The following is an 18,487-nucleotide window of genomic DNA, read 5'->3' on the forward strand; positions in this document are numbered from 1 at the left end:
AAAATATTGCATTCTCTTTCCCTCTTTATTTTTCCTCTCGAAATTTTAACAGATCCTAGACAGATGAATGGGTTGTTTCCTTTATCTTCTAGGTAGCAGGAATCCAAAAATCTTCCAGATGCTGGAGTTCTGCCTCTCCAGGGGCACGGTTTTACTCCTTTTCCTGACTGGGGGGAATATCAAAGGTGGCTTAGAACCTGACTCAGTGCCAAATGGCTTTGAGGCTTCTGTTAATCCAATCATTCGGAAGCAGAAGCAGCAAGGTAACCTGCTCAGGAATCATATATGGCTGCTCTTTTTCCTCTTGTGGAAAGGCAGGGCAGATTATGTTCCCAATCCAGCCCTTCTCGTTCATTTAATATGCTCGCCTACAACAGCAATTCTCAAAGAACTTTTCTTGTTTTTCTCACTTGGATGACTCAGTGTTCAAATGAATGGTGACCTAAAACCTCCAGCCAAACTGATACCAAATTGGTGTCAGTTTGCAAAACCACCAGAAGCTTTAAACAAATTCATTATAGATCTGCCCCTTGGCTCTTCACCATTTGGTCTCAATGTTTAAGTTTGTGTCAGGCTGACGTGCTTTGCAACCTGTGTGGCCTTTGATTGTTTGTCTGGAAGATTATAGATTTGTCCCTGTGTTGCAACTTCAGTCATAGGGCAGAGGTGTTCAGTAGGGATCAAGTGGTAGCATTGTGTATTCTCCTCCTCTCCAGCTCAATTTCCTGTGCACCATGAGGGTCAAATCACGGAATAATGGGAGGAGGTAGAGAAGGGCTACATCTTGAGCTCTGTAATGAGTGTGTATGCACCTGTACCCAGGGCTCCTGTCTGTTCATCTTCTGAAATCCTGATGGCACCTCTGGATTGAGCTATGTCCCAGCCTGAACTGTTGCTTCTCTTCTACAACTATCTCCACAGCCAAAGTCTAATTGCACCATGGAGAGGGGCCACAACTTTAGGAAGCTCACATAAGCACCTTCCCTGGTGATTTTTTAAAATAGTAACAGTGGGTATATTAGTCAGTCTTTCATTACTATAATGAAACACATGAGAGAAATATGAAGTCAAGAGGTTTGTTGGCTCACAGTTTTGGAATTTCAAGTTCACTGTAAGAATGCCCCATGGGGGCTTCTGATGAGATGATAAAGGGCACTGGGAGAGCACTGTCAAGGGAGAGACTTCATGGTGAGCCAGGAAGCAGAGAGGTTGGGCCCAACACTGGGATTTTACAACAACCCTTGCTTAGACTGCCTAAGACAACAAGATGAAGTCCCATCTCTAATCACTACAATTGGGTTGTTCCTGTTCTCTCACACCATCTGGAGTGTGAATTTGACATTTAATGTCTTGTATGACTTCAGAAGCCAGATAATATGCAAACAATAGTAATGGGGACAGTGGGTGCTGTTCACTGTGGACTGGAAAGCACTCTAGCTTGAGTCTAGCTCCTGGATGCTTGATGAGTAGGCTGGGGATATCCTGCTTCTCATGTTTCCATGGCTGTTGACATGGTTTAGATGCAGTGTGCCATTACTTATCCACTGCATCCAATCATTCATGTTCATCAAGTTCTGCCTCTAAGCTGCTCTTCTGGGTGCTTCTGTTGCCTGTTTTGCCAGGCCATCTGAGCCTCGTGCCATTCTTAGACAGACCCAACCATTTCCCTCATCCTGTTTCTTTTCGCTGTTCCCTCTGTTACTCATGCCCCACTCTCACTTTCCCCAACAACTGTTCTTCCCCCCATGCTCAGCCAACTGTCAAAATTGTCTCATTTTTCAAGGTTTATATTCAGCTCCTATCATCCAGAGGTCACAGGAATCACCAGCCTAAGAAATGTCACAGCACTTTGTTCAAACTCTCTTTACCTTATTAATGGCCTTTCTCCTTTTTCCAGGCTGAACTCTGCATATTTGAAAATGTTGGTGGGCCTCAAAGCAATACAATCTCTCTGAAAGTGATATTTTCTAGACTTACAATATTAAGCATCAGCATCATCATCAACATGAGACTGACTCCAAAATTAGTTTCTTCAGCCTAGAACTACCTATGATTTCTATGCATGATCACACAAGTGCTTTTACTCTTTGCTTGCATACGAACAGTTTCTCAAACTCAGTAACATCTCACATGAGTTCTCGGTTTCACCTGCCCAGGCCTGCTCCCCATCGGGGAAAGGCAGCCACCTTCCCTCAGCTACTCAGGCTGAATCACCGTTCTTACCCTTGACCCCTCTCTTCTGCATCCCACACTCATTATTGTTATATTTAAATCTATTTAGGATGATGGTAAGTGGGGAGGGTTTAAAAGAGAGAGAGAGAGAGAAAGAGAACCCATCTGCTGGGTCACCCCAAAATACCTACAACCAGTCAGTCTGTGCCAGACCAGAACTAAGACCAGGAGCTGGGAATTCAATTCCAGTCTCGCACATGACTTAGGCCATTTTCTCCTGCCTCTGAGGGTCTGTATCAACAGAAAGCTGAGCTCAGGAGATAGAGATAGGGAATGAACTCAACATGCCAAAGTGAGAAATGTCCCAGATGGTATCACAACTGCCTGCCAAGCACCTTCCCTTAGAGGGATGTTGATAAATGTCAACATGCGAACATTAATCTCCTACTCAAAACCCTCTAGAGCCCTCCTCCTCACACAGAATAAAATTCACAGTCCTTCTTGCCTGTGACGCCCAATGGATGCTGGGCTCTGACACCGGCCATTCTCTTGCCTGGCACAGCCCAGTCAGCTTGGCCTCTGGCTTGCCCTTGAAAACACTAATGGTAGGCCTGCTGAAGACCTCTGTACTTTGCTTCCTCTACTTATGCTAATGTTTTTGCCCAGTTGTGCCACCTCAGTGAGGCTTTGGTTGACCAACTCTGTTAAATACAGTTGCAGATCCTTTACCTTAAGCTGTGTGAATGATTTTTCTTCACAATGTTTGCCTGAAATTATCTGTTCAGCTGTTCAGTGCTTGCTCTCCCCACCCCTAGTACAAGTGTGTTAGCTCCCTGAGTGCAGTAATGTGGTCTATTTCTGGTCACTGTTACAGTCCAGTACCGTGAGTAGTGCCAGGCACATATTAGGTCCTCAGTTTATTTGCTGCACTTGTAACTGAGTCAGTGAGCCTGCCAGACTAGTGCAATAGCATTTTTCAAATATGTATTTATTTTTATTGGAAAGGCAGAGAAGGAGAGAAGAAGAGACAGAGAGGAAGATCTTCTATCTGCTACTTCACTCCCCAAATGGCTGCGATGGCCGGAGCTGAGCCAATCAGAGGCCAGGAACCAGGAGTATTTTCTGGGTCTCCCATGTGGGTACAGGGTCCCAAGGCTTTGGGCCATCCTCAACTGCTTTCCCAGGCCACAAGCAGGAAGCTGGAAGGAAAGTAGAACAGCCAGGACATGAACTGGCATCCATATGAGATCCCAACACTTGTAAGAGGAGGATTAACCAACTGAGCCATTATGCTGGGCCCTAATAACCTTTTTTGCATTTGCCTAAGCCTGCTTTCTCCTGCAGCAGTAGTTTGGAGACAAAAGTCAAGTCTTAGTCCTTTGGGTCACCTAGACTGTTCACCCATGCCCTTGATCTTTACTGTGGAAGTGGGGTGGAAAGACTTGTCCGAGCTCTTGAGAGGTAAAGATGAGGACAAGCAGGTGAGTCTTCTCCGGGAGGACTTGGATTCCTGAGGAGGCTTGAGATGTGGTGCTCACCTTCTAAGAAGCACAGAGCAATCTGCAGAGGGGCGTGCCCTGCTTCCTTCCCTCAAAACTGGCCAAGGCTCAGGCCAATGCGGCCCTGCTTGTGTGGTGACGCAAGACTACCCTGGGATGAGCGGGCTAAAAGGGACAGATGGGCAGCCAGGTTGTGAAAGTCAACTTTCTGCAGCAACTTGCCCCCTTCTCAGGCTGTGGTGACACTGGCTGAAAGGAAAGGAGAAGGTATTCAGAAGGCCACTGCTAGGGCACAGAGGCAGACTATGGGTGCCATGCAGTCCCCTGGAAGAAGAGATTGGCACCCCGAATGCGGCAGCACCCTCACCAGGGAGCAGGACTGGGTGTCGCCAGCAGTGAGGGGTGACCAGCTCAGGCGAAGGCTAGTCCACAAAGCTCCCCAACCCTGTACCTGGCTGGCTGGTTGGCTGGCTGGCTGGCTGTCAGCAGGGTGGCCTGAATTCCCCATTTATTTTGCAGTTAACCCCAGTTACCATTTTGCTCTGCCTGGGCGACCTTGCTCCACCACCTAAACACAAAGCTATAAATCTTAGTCAGGACTTCTGGGTGTGGGGCACCGAAGCAACCCTGATGCTGATTCCTTAAGAAAACTCATTTCTTGTAATGTGAGCCCAGCTGAGGATGGCCACGTCAACTTATTAGACTTTTTCCTCGACTGTATTGATTCTGCTTACCCCGATGCGGCCCGTAATGCTGGCTAATGTTATTGACGAGCCATCAGTCTTGAGCAGAAGTGTGGGGCTTGCAGCTCTTTCTGGACCACAAAAACCTCTTGGTGGACAGTGATGGAGAGGAGCGGAGGGCAGTGAGTGGAGCTCTCCAGCCAGCTTCGTGGAGGCCGGCATGCATTAATGAAAGACGTACCCTTGGTGGCCAGAGACAGATGCGCCTCTCCAAAAGCCATTTATTTATGAAATAATTATGAACGCACAGTTGAATCATGGATTTTCATTACCATGTGTGTCCAACACTCTTTCCCAGTTCATATTTTGTTGGAAATGAACTGCTCTCGGTTACGGGGAGGGAGGGCTTGGGGACACCTACAGGCAAGCAAGCAAAGCAGTTTCCTCCATCTTCATTCAACCAACTCTCTGCGCCATTTGGTTGAAAGAAATACACCCGAGCTGGGTTCAGCCCCGTCACCAGAGGGAGTTGAATTTTAATGTGTTCTCAGAAGATCCAAAGTTTTCTACTTTCCAAGTCTGCAAAGAAAACTTTTCCCGGAAGGAACTCAGTTCTCTGGGACCAGCAAAGAGGAAGCAGCTGATGCTTGTGAGCGGAGCTGCAAAGGAGAGCCTTACCTCACCCTCCTGGGCGCTTTCAGAGCAGAGGCCTATAGCTCATCAGGTCAGTGTATTCAAGCTAGAGCCAAGGATGAAGGACGGTTCTGAGCCCCACCCTTTTCATTGCCTGATCTGGAGCATGACCCTTGGGGACCATTTAGTGTTGTATTGCAGGCCATGCATATCCATAGTGTTGAATCCAGCACATGGAGGAGAAAAAGTAAAAACCTGATGTCAGACTTTTACTCTTTGCTTTAGCATTAGGGAAAAAGGATAAAGAATTGGGCCAATCCTGCAAAAGTTAGAGTGGAAACTTCGAGAAGTCTTCAGTGAAGTTGGCTATGCAGGTAATTTTAGCAGGGCCACTGACAAAGGAAATGATTATACCAGTAGTTCTAGTGGTTTCAGGGCGGCTTTATTGCATGGGATGCTCCAGTGCCCTTACTGTGTGTCTTCCCAGTGCCTATTGGCCTCTGCCTCACCTGTGGTCCTTCATGTGCTTTTCCTCCCACTGGGTTGAAAATCTCTGGAGAGGAGGACAGGGACATGGCAATTTTAAAGCATAATAAATATTTTGTTTTAAAAAATATATTTAAAAAGTAAGGAGATTAGACAGAAATAGATTGAGTCAGGCAGAGAGAGTTGTTCCATCCGTTGATTCACTTCCCAGATGCCTGCAAAAAGCAGAGTTGAGCTAGGTCGAAGCTAGGAGCCTGGAATCCAATCTGAATCTTCCAGCTAGGTGCCAGAGTCCGACATTGGCTGTCTCCTAGGATGTAAATGAGCGGTGAGCTGGAATCAGGAACCAGAGCTGGCTTTCTGAGCAGTATATTAAGACACTGCCACATGTCTACTGCTGTGTCAAATTCCTGCTCCACATGATGACTATGAATCTTAGCACATGACAAGCATCCCCTGGATGACTGCTGGAAAAGTGAAGGTGTCTATATTCCCAAAGTCTGTATAATAGGCTATTACCTCCAACTATCTGCTGTCTAGTACTTCCGACAAGTTATTTGGTAAAAGTTGAAGTAATCTCCATCCACATTTAGCCGGGAAGGCTTTTATGAAATGATCGAATCTTCCGAATCTTCCCACTCCAACAAGTTGGAATGAGAGCCCCACAAGTACAACTCAGATAGAATGGAGCTACATCAGTGCAAAAGAAATGGGCTGCTAGCCAGACTGGGTCATTGGGGAGAAGACAGTTTTCCGTCTAAAGCCCCAGTCACGTGTATGTGTGTTCAAAGGCTGAGAGGCAGGAGGTGGTGAAGACAGAGAGACCCAAGTTAATAGAAAGGCAATCCCCTGTTCCTGCATTAGTTAAGCTTCCACAGTCATGTAAACATATAAACATCTACAAAATATACACACAAACCACGCTGGCAAACGCCTAAAGACACAATACTAATATGTAGAGGATAAGATTAAAAAGCAAGAGTAAGATTTTATTTTGACCTTTCATGGGGTGATCCCTGATTTTTCCAGTCTTCATTGACAGGGATAAGTCACAGATGTCATTCCCCTGTCATCCTCTCGACCTAACATCCTCTTAAATTTCACACCTTTTGGAGCAGTAGCCTCTCTCTGCTGGTGATTTCACACATTAATGGTTGGCTCAGTTACCGCATATGAGCTGGAGAACCTTAGGAAAGTTAGCCTGCTTCTTCCAATGTAAAATGAGAACAATACTACTCATAACAGAGATTTGTTGGAAGGATTAAATGATGAATGCATGTAAATGCTTGCAACTGTGCCTGACACGAGACAAGCATCCCGATCACTGTTCTGCATTATTTCACAAAGTACATATATTTTGGAGGAGGAAACAGACACTCCTGACAAATAATATTTTCCTTAGCTGCCAAGTAACCTGTAACCAGAACTGGAGTGTCCTCCAGACACAGTGCCACTGGGGTCATCCAAAGCTAATGACACCTTGTAAGGTCCTTGGTCTGTGGTCTTTTTTGAAGTCCCTAACACTCAAGGGATCACCATCTGTGAATGATTGATCCATTCAAGGCGACTCTCACTGTCTACCATTGTGAAGTTAAGGATGAGTCTAGGAATAGACGTGCTGTGAAACGCAGAGGTCATAACCGTGATCACCAATATTGGGTGTGTGGTGTAGAGCTTGGTGGCCTGGGGGGTGGGGAACGTATCTTGCCCTTAAAAAAAGGATTTTGAAAATATATGTGGTCAATATATCCCATTAATAGGAGCTGCAGAGGCTGCTGCACTCTTCAAGGTAATGACCTCCCCAAGGACAGGGGGCAAGGCTGCTTAATCACCTCCTGTGGACTCTGGGCATGTTTGTCTTGACTGGTCTTTTTCTTAGCTAATGGTAGCAAAATTAAGGACTTTCCAGCTTTTATTTCTTATTTCTTATGAAAGTCTTAAATTTTCTATTTAACAGCATAATGGGAAAATGTGGCCTTTGTTTTGTTTTGAGGACTTTGGAGTGTACATGTGAATGCACAAATGTGAACTTCCTGGCCCTAGAAATGTCTTAACTCACTCTCTTCTGCATTCATTGCTGGCAAAAGCATGTAATCCTTTGTCTTAGTCTCTGCATCTCACTAGAACACCCCACTTCGCATCAGAAGATGTATGGATTGAATGGCAAGAGAGTGTTAAGAGAAACTGAGAGCTTATGGATGAAAGAAAGGCTATTGGATGGGGTCAGTGAATTAAGTTGGCAGGAAGAAGTGGAACATTGCTGTCAATGCAAGTTGAATGGGGTAGACTAGTTGCCATCATTGGTCAGGCACCAACCCCTGGAAGGACACGTCTTAGACTCCAGCTAAGGCCAGTTCATCCATGTGGGTACTCCCAAAGTATTTGCTGAGTGTCTATTATAGAAATGGTATTATACTAGAACAGCTGAAGCAAGGTAATTCCTCCAGTTGTTTACTCTCAGAGAGTTGGGACCTAGTGGTTTGAAATCATTCAACTGACATAAGGACAATATTTGGGTTAAGTGGACCATTGTTGTGGCAGGATGAAAGAGAGAAGTCAGCTTTGGTGACACTGTCACCATGATCAGCTCCAAGTGCCTGCCGAGCGTCTACTATGTGAAGCACACATTGGTCCTGCCTCATTTCCTGAGCAGGTTAGAGAAGGATGCTAGTGTTACATCATGTCTATCTCTGTGCCATAAGGCCTGTCGAATGAAGGCATACATAAGTGAAGGGTTGGATTTAAATGGAGAAGTAATGGTTCTTTCTTTTAGTTTAGTAAATGTGTAAAAATCATCAATTATCTAAGCAAACCCATGCAATAATTTATCAACACTAAAACTGGGTGTCTCCACTGTCACTGCTTCTCTTCAGGCTCAAGACCCATTCAGTTCAATATTTGCTGTGGGTTCAGGCAAGGACTCAGAAATGCCTTGCCTCAGTCTGTCCCAATTTCAGGTCAGCATTAGGTCCTCCCGCTTCCTCCTCAAAAGCAAGCCTTCAGTCTGCTGTTTTCCTTGCTACATTTGCCTCTGTGCACTGGTTCTGGCCTTGATTATCTCTTATCTGTGCAGCTGTAATAGCCTCTGAGCAGACAGAAGCAGGGGATTCAGAGTCAGATGGATCCGAATTTGATCTCAACTCTACCACTTATTTGCCATTGAACCCTTGGGCAAATGCCTAGATCGCTTGGATTTCAATTTTCTTATCTGCACAATATGGAAAACAATACCTTAGCTCACAGGTATGTGAGAATGAAATGGAAGTGATCACATTGAGTGTCTAGCACAGGGTCACTGCCAAGGCTATTCTAACTCATGGGTATTATTATTAGATCTCCCACCTTCAATCCAGCTTGTATGTTGCTGCCAGATTAATCTTCCAAAAATACAATTCCAGTCATGTCACTTCCTATCTTTCTGTAAGAGATGCAATTGCCAACAGAGAAAGTCTGCTTGGGACAGGAATTACTTACTTTATTTTTCCCATTTTGAATGCCAGAATCTTGACTACAGAGTCAGGTAGCTCTTGCTCAGCCTACTCTCTCCATAAAAATACCTGGAGAGGTTCTTGAATGTACCAAGACAATACTAGGGTTTGTTAGGCCTAGTTGAACTCACCTAATGGGATGATACCAATATAATTTTCACAGGTCTGGTTATACATACTTACATGATGAGACAAGAATTTTTGGAAATGTTGACAGAATCCTTTCCTCCCCACACTCTAATTTTTCTGGCTCGTTGCCACTTTCAATTAGCTCAGTCATTCAATATTTATTGCCTGGGGGAGACAATGTGATAGGAGAAAACAGAGAACAGAGGAATTTCTTCTTGGCTGCTGAGTTCCAAAAATCTGAGCAACACTGGAGAAAGAAAGAAAGACCCAATTGACAAAAGAGAAAGAAGAAAATCTGTCTTCAGAGTCAATGAGGAGGAGAGCTGAAGGGAGAGGACTTTGCTTGGGAATATGCCCAGGCAATCAGCCCAGTCCCTAGTCCCCAGGAGCCCACCCAGAGGGTTCTACCAGTTCTTCTTCCTGCTCTCTTCTGAACACTTCCCTTCATAGCTTCTAGAAGGCTCTGGACACTCCTACAGGGAAAAATTCCTTTATGCTCTGAAACTTTGCCCTAACCCATTTGACTTAACTCCAAAAATTGGCCTCCCAAATGTTTTCCAGGCTAGCAAAAGATTCAGACACATTGTTACAATCGTCTATTACACATCAAATCCTGCACAGTAGGGTTCCAATTCAAGTTAACAGAACATTTCTGTTTCAATTAGATACACATTTATTTCCTTCCAGAGAATGGAGCTATAAAGGAAAGATGGCTGAGAGTGGGATTATTTTTGAAATAGGAATATATGCTTTGTGCTTCATAAAATTAAGACCATGTGGGTGATATGAAAGTGAATTCCTGACTTGGTCAAAGAAAGTACTTGCCCCTTGCCTCATGATTAGGGGACGTCTCTTCCAGAGTCATCTGCTCAGTTGAGGCTTCCAGAAAAGTGCTAGGAACAGAGATGATCTTGCTGCCTAGGCAGATGAGACAGCCTGAGAACACTTTCCTGACAGACTGCCCATTGGTGTCCATGCTTCCTGTGGCATGGTCCTGTCCCACGTGGACTGTGGACTTGGCCACAGAAGGTGCTTGGCCAGCCAGGTATCAGCAAGCAAGAAGCTAGCAGAGGCTTGATAAGAGATCCCATGTTGGTCAATGATCTCTTTACTTGCTGATTCTCATCCTTTCAAACCATGATCTCCCTAGCCTTGAGACTTCTAGTTGCTGTTAAGGAATGATTGGCAAAGTACTGATGGGTTCATATATGCTGCAGCATATTTAGCAGGATTTTGCCTATTGTCTATGGAATTATGGTTGCCCTAAAGCTGGAAATAATGAGCAATAAATACCCCTACATTCTAAAAAACTGATGCTAGAAACATTTGCAACATGTATCTAACAGATGACTGAATTTTTTTCTTGAGCTATAATCCATCCTTCAACTCCAACCTACGTAAAACAGTGACAGGTGGCTCAGTGTGATAGCCTAGCAGCTAAAGTCCCCACCTTAAATGCACCAGGATCTCATATGGGTACTGTTTCTAATCCTGGCTGCACTGCTTCCCATCCAGCTCCCTGCTAGCGGCCTGGGAAAGCAGTTGAGGATGGCTTAAAGCTTTGAGACCCTGCACCCCGCATGGGAGACCTGGAAGAGGCTCCTGGCTCTTGGCTTCAGGAAGATCTTCCTCTCTGTATATCTGACTGTCCAATAAAAATCAATCTTAAAAAAAAAAAAAAAGCAATGACAGGCACTAGGGATTTGTGATTAGGTTACAAAGCTAGAGTCAGACAGCCTGAGTTCAAATCCCTACCATAGAACTTCCCAGATTGTGATTTTGGTCAAGTTCCTCAACCTCTGTATTTAGATTTACTTGGTTGTAAAATGGGGTGATGACAACATTCACCTTATAGGAAATCTGTCAAAAGTCAATGTGGCATTACCTATGGACCTGGTAGCTTCATATGCAGCATTCTTCCCCAGCTTAATGTATAAGCCTGAAGATATAGCTGTCCTTGGCATAATCAGAATGAGCCACAAACCTCTTGAAACAGAATCAGCAGCCTAGAGGAGGAACATAGATTTCCTACTAGGGAAAGATTGGCAAGTGGGCCCTCCATCCCTTGGATGAATGATTGAACTGAAGAACTCCCCAGACTCTTCCTGGGCTACATGGGACTGGACATATTGAGGGTATTCTTGGCAAACTTAACATGGAAACCCTGGCTCATTGGAGCGACCTGGACTGGAGAAATCCAAAGAAGGAAGAAAAAGAAAAGGTAAGGCAGGTTCGGGCACACTTGCATGGTGTGAAGAGTGAAGATGCTGAGTTTTCTCCCAGGTAATTGGACCCCGGGGGCCATCTTAGGAGTGGTGCCTCCTGGATATGACTGTGCCTAGGAGGGTGACCTTTCCAGGGTGTTGGGTCTCCAAGGAAGATAGGGCTGAGGGTGGGGATGGAAGAAGGCACTGAGGATGCCCATGGAGGACCCATGGCAGTTTTGGAGATTGTCCAACAGGCAGATCTCAACCATAACCGCTAAGTCTACAGACCTTTGTATTCTTGCTATTGATTGAATATTTGGGCCTTTTCTGTCAATTTCCTATGTTGAAACCTCAGCGTAGCATTTGCCATTTGGAGGAAGAGTCGTGGTTGGGTGACTGTGATAAGAGAACCACACCCTCAGGAAGAAGTTTAATACCTGCTATGTTCTGAATGTCTGCAACCTCCCCACCACGCCCCCACCACCAGATCCATTCTGAAGTTGGAAGTGAATCTGCACTGTGACAGTATGACAAGTTGGAGGCAATTAAGTGCTGAGCACTTTGCCTCGGGGTTGGGATTAGGACCCAAGGGAGCTGCCTTGTCCTTTCTTTGTCATGTGAGGGCATAGCAAGGAGCCACAGGCAGGGCCCACAGCACCCTGTGAATTTCTTGGCACATCAGTCTTGGACTTCCCAGCCGCTGGGACTGGGAGAAGCAAATTGAATTGCTTACAAGGTTCCAGTTGGCGGTACTTTGTTAGGTCAACCTGAGCAGACTGGGACTGCCTTTCACCACGCTTCCCTCTTCCTGCCACAGCCCTGGAGCCAGAAAAATTGAGGAGGGGTTCTGAGGACAAACAGAAACCTCCTCCTTCCCAACTGCCAGCTTCTCACAGGGGCTGGTGTTGAAGGGAGGGAGCACTTGAACTAGATGAGACACTGATCTTTACTTGTAGAATGATTTAAATTTTGAGAAGGAGGCTGTCCTAAGGCCCCAGTGTGGTTGTAACTGTTCTGTGCTCAGTGTGAGATGCCAACCTGGGAGCAGGCTGCGCTTGGGGAGTGTGCGACAGGCTGCGGTCGGGGAGAAGGCTGTGGCTGCAGTGTATTCAGTTACATTGACAAAATCTCATTCTGTTCTCACCACAGCTCTGACAGGTAAATTTGTGCATTCCCAGCCTTTGGAGGCTTAGCATGTCACTAACTTGCACAAGGTGCCACATACACAGACACATACATACAGAGCAAATGGGCAAGTTCAAGTTCAGATCTGACTTTTCTGACTGCCAGGCAGGAGCTTTCAAATGCTCTGCAGGCTAAATACTGCCTCTCTGGCCTTTGATTCCCTGACACCTGGCCCCGTCCCCAACACACAACAAGTGTTCTCTCCCTGCTGTGCATTGGTGGCTTTTAAAAAGATTTATGTATTTTTATTTGAGTCACAGAAAGAGAAGAGACAGAAAGAAATATCTTGCATTTGTTGGCTCAGTCCTCAAATGGCCACAATGGCCAGAGCTGAGCTGAGCCGGATCCAGGAGAATGGAGCTTCTTTCAGATTTCCCTCGTGGGCCCAGGGGCCCAGGAACTTTGGTCATTCTTTGCTGCTTTTCCAGACCACAAGCAGCGGGCTGGCTTGGAAGTAAAGCAGCTAGGACACAAACTGGCACCAGTGTGTATCAGCACTGCAGGTGAAAGCTTAGCATTCTAAGCCACAGTGCTTGTCCCATAGTGTATTTTTTTCCCCCGTCAGCAGTCCCCTGTGCCCTCATTGCATTCCAGATGGGTTAGAAAAGCAGAAATCTTCAGAGCCAGATTGGGATGCTGGCAACCACAGGAGGTATTGGCTGTGCTCTGCTCTGCTGGTCTTAGGTTCTCTGCCCCACCTCCTAGCACCACCATCACAAATCTATGTGCTGGAGGAGCCATGTTAGCTTATGTTGATGGGGCTGTGGAGGGGCTCTGGCAGCAGAGAGGCACCACAGCCTTGAGCACCTGTTCTGATGCTCGCTCAATGCTTGGTGTTAGGAAATACCCCCGAGTGTCCTGAAAGACTTGAGTACATCAGTAATGGTGCCTGTATCTGTTTGCCTTCTTTCTGACTCCACCAGGGGCCATTGGGTGAGATGGGCGAGGGTTGCAGGTGGTTGGCGGGCGAGGCGGCCAGAGCACTAAATGGAATTTACCTTCTGTGTAACAGGCTGCTGATTGCCTGGGTGGCAGGAGAGCAGCCCCAGGGTGAATCACCCGGAACAGAGAGGGGCCACGCTTCCCAGCACCCTGGGCTTGGAAGTGTTTTGTACTTACATTTGACTGCGGGTGTGTCTGATGTTCTGGGAATACACATCATTTCAAACAAAAGCTTGAAGCCACACACTGAGAAGAGAGTCCCTGGAGGTCTGGAGAAACTGTTCAATTTCCCCCGAGCTGCCCCCAGAGCAGCTCCTCCCCATTTGGACTGCTGTTTTACACAGCATTCTCTCAGCTAACCTTCCATTTGATCCTCACAACAACTTCCACCCCTGGCCCCCACAAAAGATGGAATAGGATCATTATTTTACAGAGTTCTCAGAGCCTCCTTGTCAGGAAAATCCTTGCCTGGGGTCAAACAGCCATAGGTGGTGACACTAGCCAGCATTCTGGCCCGGTTCTCCCCTGCACCGCCGTCCAGAATGGGCCAGCCAGCCCTGGCCACTCCTGGGGTCAGCGCTAGTTCTCAACCTGCAGCCGAGCCTGGGAACAGGGCCCTATTTGCTTTGGAAGGGCGGGCAGGTCCTGGTGTGTATAAGGATTGCTTGAATGATGCTGTTATTTGCATCTCTCTTTCTACTGAGATTAGTCTTGAGTTTTGAATCCTGTGGTCCCATCTGTAGAGATTTCTTTATAGGGAGAATTCAGATCTGGTGCTAAAGCTAGATGTCTAAGGTATTCCTCTATGGGGAGATGTCTGAATCATTTTTCAAACGGGGCACATTGAAAAGAGCCTGAATTTCCATGAAGGGGCCTTTTAAAAATAAAATAGGAAATTAGCACATATTGAATCAATGCAAAACTCACTTAGTGGAGCAATGAATGATTTGAGAAGATCTTCATGGCTATTGTTCAAAAGCAAAATAGATCACATAGACAGTATTTCAGAATGGTCTCAGTTTGCTTTGAGAGGTATTTGTATCCCTGAACATATATTGACAAATAGCCAGAAAACTATAAACCACCATGATAATGATACCTATTTCTAAAGGAAAAGATTCTGAATGATTTTTATTTCCTTCTTTTTGATTTACTACTATTTTAAGCACTATGCACTGAACATGAGTTAATTTTGCAAAATGAAAATTTGTAATAGTAAAGAATTGCCTCTATTGTGCTGGTCATTCTTCAATTCAGTCACTGAACACTGTTGGTCAATGTGTGCCGGAGGTTCATGATGAATTCAGAATTCAGTCTGCCAACCTTGTATCATTGTCAGTTTCCAGATTGTAGGGGTCATCTTTTTAGAAGCAAGCCAATATTTCCTGAGCATTCACTGTGTGTAAGGCTATACCTGCTTCATTTCACCGAATCCTCAGTTTCACTCTAAGGATGGGAAGCTGAAGTTTGAGGGGTTAATTAACTTGGTTAAGGTTGTGCAGCCAGAATCATTGAAGTGCAAGCTTGCACCCAGCTCACCCTGAAGCCAAGTCCTGGCTGTCTTTACCAAGACCTTGACTGACTCTGTCTCATAAGGATCATCTGATGAGCTGCAGGGGCTCTGCTGGGTGCCTGTCCCCAGTTGCAATTTAACTTTAGTGTTTGCAGGCCTCAAGAAGGGGTGGCTGCTGTGTCAGGAGCAAAACTAATGATGAATATTTTGGGGTTCTCCATCCTCCGGGAGACCCCAAATCAAATAGGAGGCACAGTGATTCCCCTGGTGCTATCGTAAAGGCAGCTGGCTTGCCTCACCTGCTCCCTGTGTGCAGTGGGTCTGGATCCCATACCCCTCGGAAATAGCACCAATGATTCCTTGGAATCATGCTGCAGTACAGCAGAGAACTTTGGCTGAAAAAAAAGGAATTTTCGAGTGAGCATTTAAAATTTTGAACTCCAAAGGAAAGCATAAAAGAAATAAAAACCAAAAACAAAATAAAAACCCACCAGCGGGCTGAGCTCTGGGGATCAAATATTCTCTTTGTATCGTGCAGAGAGAGGCGTGCAGCCAGGCTGGGCTTTTCAGATGGCCATGCAGAAAATGCTCCTGGGCACTCCCTTGAAAAACTAAATCAACATTATTTTAATTTGTGTTCCCTGCTTCCCCATTCACAATGGAGGAGAAGGTGTGAGCCGAAGCAGCAGCATATTTCTCTTACAAGTTAACTTAACATGCAGTATGCAGGGGATTACTCGGCACTCACTCAATACCACAGCCCAGAGCTTTATAGAATTGTATTGATTTTAGCTAAAGCTGTTTAATTTTTTTTTGCTTTAATTTTCTTTCCTTATTTGCTCATTAAGTTGAGCTGTGAAAGGGGTGGGTGACTGAGGACAAGAGATGCTCCTGGGATTTCAGTTTAGTGAGAGGGACACTAGGGAATGTGTCTGGTCCCGCCATGGACAATGCACATGGCCCATAGAGTAAGGGGAAATAGAATATCCATCCTTCTCCTCACCCAGATATTCTTTGCTGCAAATATTCATGGAGTAAAGATTCTTTAGTGCATCCAATGAGCAAAGTTGGGATGATTCTGCCATGGATATGACCCACAGGGATCTTACTGTCTAGTAATAGAGAGAAAAACATTCATTCAAACTGAGCCACACGAGTGTCAAGATAATCAAATGAAATATTTATTTCTGCTGTAGTAGGATGCCCAGCATTATCAAACTGTCATTTTTTTCCTACGAACCTCTAAAACATTTAACCACAGGGTCATCGCCACTCAGGCTCATCAGGGACTTAAATGAGACTTGCTTGGGCCGGGAAATCATGGCTAGAGCTGGGCAGAAACTATGGTAGGCTGCAGGGACCAATGGGCTAGGGCCAGTGTATGCGGGCAGGAAATTTTGCCCCACTTCCTGTCCCATCCCCCATATTGCTTTCCCTCCCAGGTCAGGAGCATGACTTCTGAAAGGGAATCCCAGGAGTGTCTGGGTGGGTGATTAGGCTCCCATGCTTCCCTGCTGCGGGCTGGAAAGGGAGCTGTGGTTGCACAGAGCACTGTGGTCTGCACTTCTTGAGCCCTCCCCCACCTCCCCCCCAGCACCAGGACTCACCTGGTTGCAGAGGAGCATCTATGGCACTGTGTAGCAGGAAGGACCATGGTGATGGTGATGATTGTCAAGGATGCTGATCTGGACTCACCTCTTATTTTCTGCTACGGTTGAAGTCCTCAGATCCCTGCAGGATCCAACACAGAAGAGGAACGAAGCCAAGTAATAACAGTAAGAACAAATGATATTTATTGAGCTTTCTTACGTGTCAGGTACTATTTTTTTTAAAAGATTTATTTATTTACTTATTTTATTGGAAAGTCAGATATACAGATACAAAGAGAGACAGAGAAAGATCTTCCATCTGCTGATTCATATCCCAAGTGGCTGTGATGGCCAGAGCTGAGCCAATTTGAAGCCAGGGGCCCGGAGCTTCTTCTGGGTCTCTCTTGTGGGTGCAGGGTCCCAAGGTTTTGGGCTGTCCTCGACTGCCTTCCAGGCCACAAGCAGGGAGCTGGATGAAAATGGGGCTGCCAGTATTAGAACTGGCATCCACATGGGATCCAGGTGCATTCCAGGCAAGGACTTACCCACTATGCGACTGCACTGGACCGCACTCAGTCCATCTGAGATAGTTTCCATGATGACAGTACTGAAGGCAAAAAGTCCCTTGTTGGAGATTACATGGTTGGTAAGGCATGGAGGAGGATTTGAACCTTGTCATCCTGGTTGTAGGACCCCTTGCTCTCCACTGCTATGCTAATGACCTTGTTCTGATGCCCACATATCTGGAAACATGTTCCTTGGTGAATATTTGCATAGTAGTAATTGTGGAAAAGTGATTAAATCTGATGTTATTTGCACACTAGTGATGTGGGGCAAAAACACATCAAGTGCAAAAGTGACACACAAGAGAATGTCACTTTAGTCTAGTGCCTACCTAGGTCACTGATGATGGAGAAAAATTGTGGTTTAGTGGGGTTGTGAGAGAACCAGTGAACACACAGGAGAGAAATTTAGCATTTTCTTGAAGATGAGTGAATATTGGAGCTTACATTTGGAGAGAGTAAGTGGTTCCCTTTGGCATGGGAGAGTCAAGTGGGGGGAGACAGGCTAGGAAAGAGAGGTTGCATCTTTGCTGCAGCTCAGGGCTCAGTACAGTGTTCCATCTCATGTGCTGTGTGGGCTTGGCAGCAACCTTCTGGACTGTTCCATCAAATGGATACTCAGAGTCAATGGGAATGAGATCAAGGAGATGACCTAGTAGCAATGTCTGCCACTGGCCAAGACTCACCTTTCTCACATCTTGTCCTAGGGTTTAACAAAAGTGAGGTTCTGCCACACTAGTGGACGTGTGCCTAAGCTGTTTACCAAACAGGTGGGCTTTCTAAAGTGTAGGACTAATTTCTACATGCTACCTATTATCTCTTTCCCTTCCCCAGCATCGATTTTATTGAAAGTTATTGGAAATGGCAGAAACAACCATATTTGGTGGTGGCTAGACTGCTGACTGTTTATGCTTCTGATCTGGCGCTGCAAAGAGTCTGATCCAATGTGTAGAACTGTATGGATTCCTGAGCTCCAAGTTCAAGGCTTAGCATTATAATTAAAACTGGGGACAGGGAAAGGAGGCAGTCTCTAGAATCTCTTGGGATTTATCATACAGCCCAGAGATTTTTGTGAAGAAAAAGTAGAATAGTCTACATGAAAATACCATGACAGCTAAAACATGCTTTTGTAGTTTAACACAGTATTATATTAATGTCAGTGGTTGGGGGCTATCCTATCATTTTATGTGCCACCAAAAAAGATGCTGCCAATTGCAGTGTTCTGTCTCCTGTCAATTATATTCTATTAAGAGGGATGTGCAAGAGGAAACTGTAACTTAGCGGCAATAAAATATCATAGGTAATGACAAAGCTGCATCCCTCCATTACAAACCCCTGCTTACACAAGTTAAAAATGCATTTTCTATGATTCAAGATTGTGTTATCATTAATTTTGTT

This window comes from Ochotona princeps, chromosome 14, assembly GCF_030435755.1.
Source record: "Ochotona princeps isolate mOchPri1 chromosome 14, mOchPri1.hap1, whole genome shotgun sequence".
In the NCBI taxonomy this organism is placed as follows: Eukaryota; Metazoa; Chordata; class Mammalia; order Lagomorpha; family Ochotonidae; genus Ochotona; species Ochotona princeps.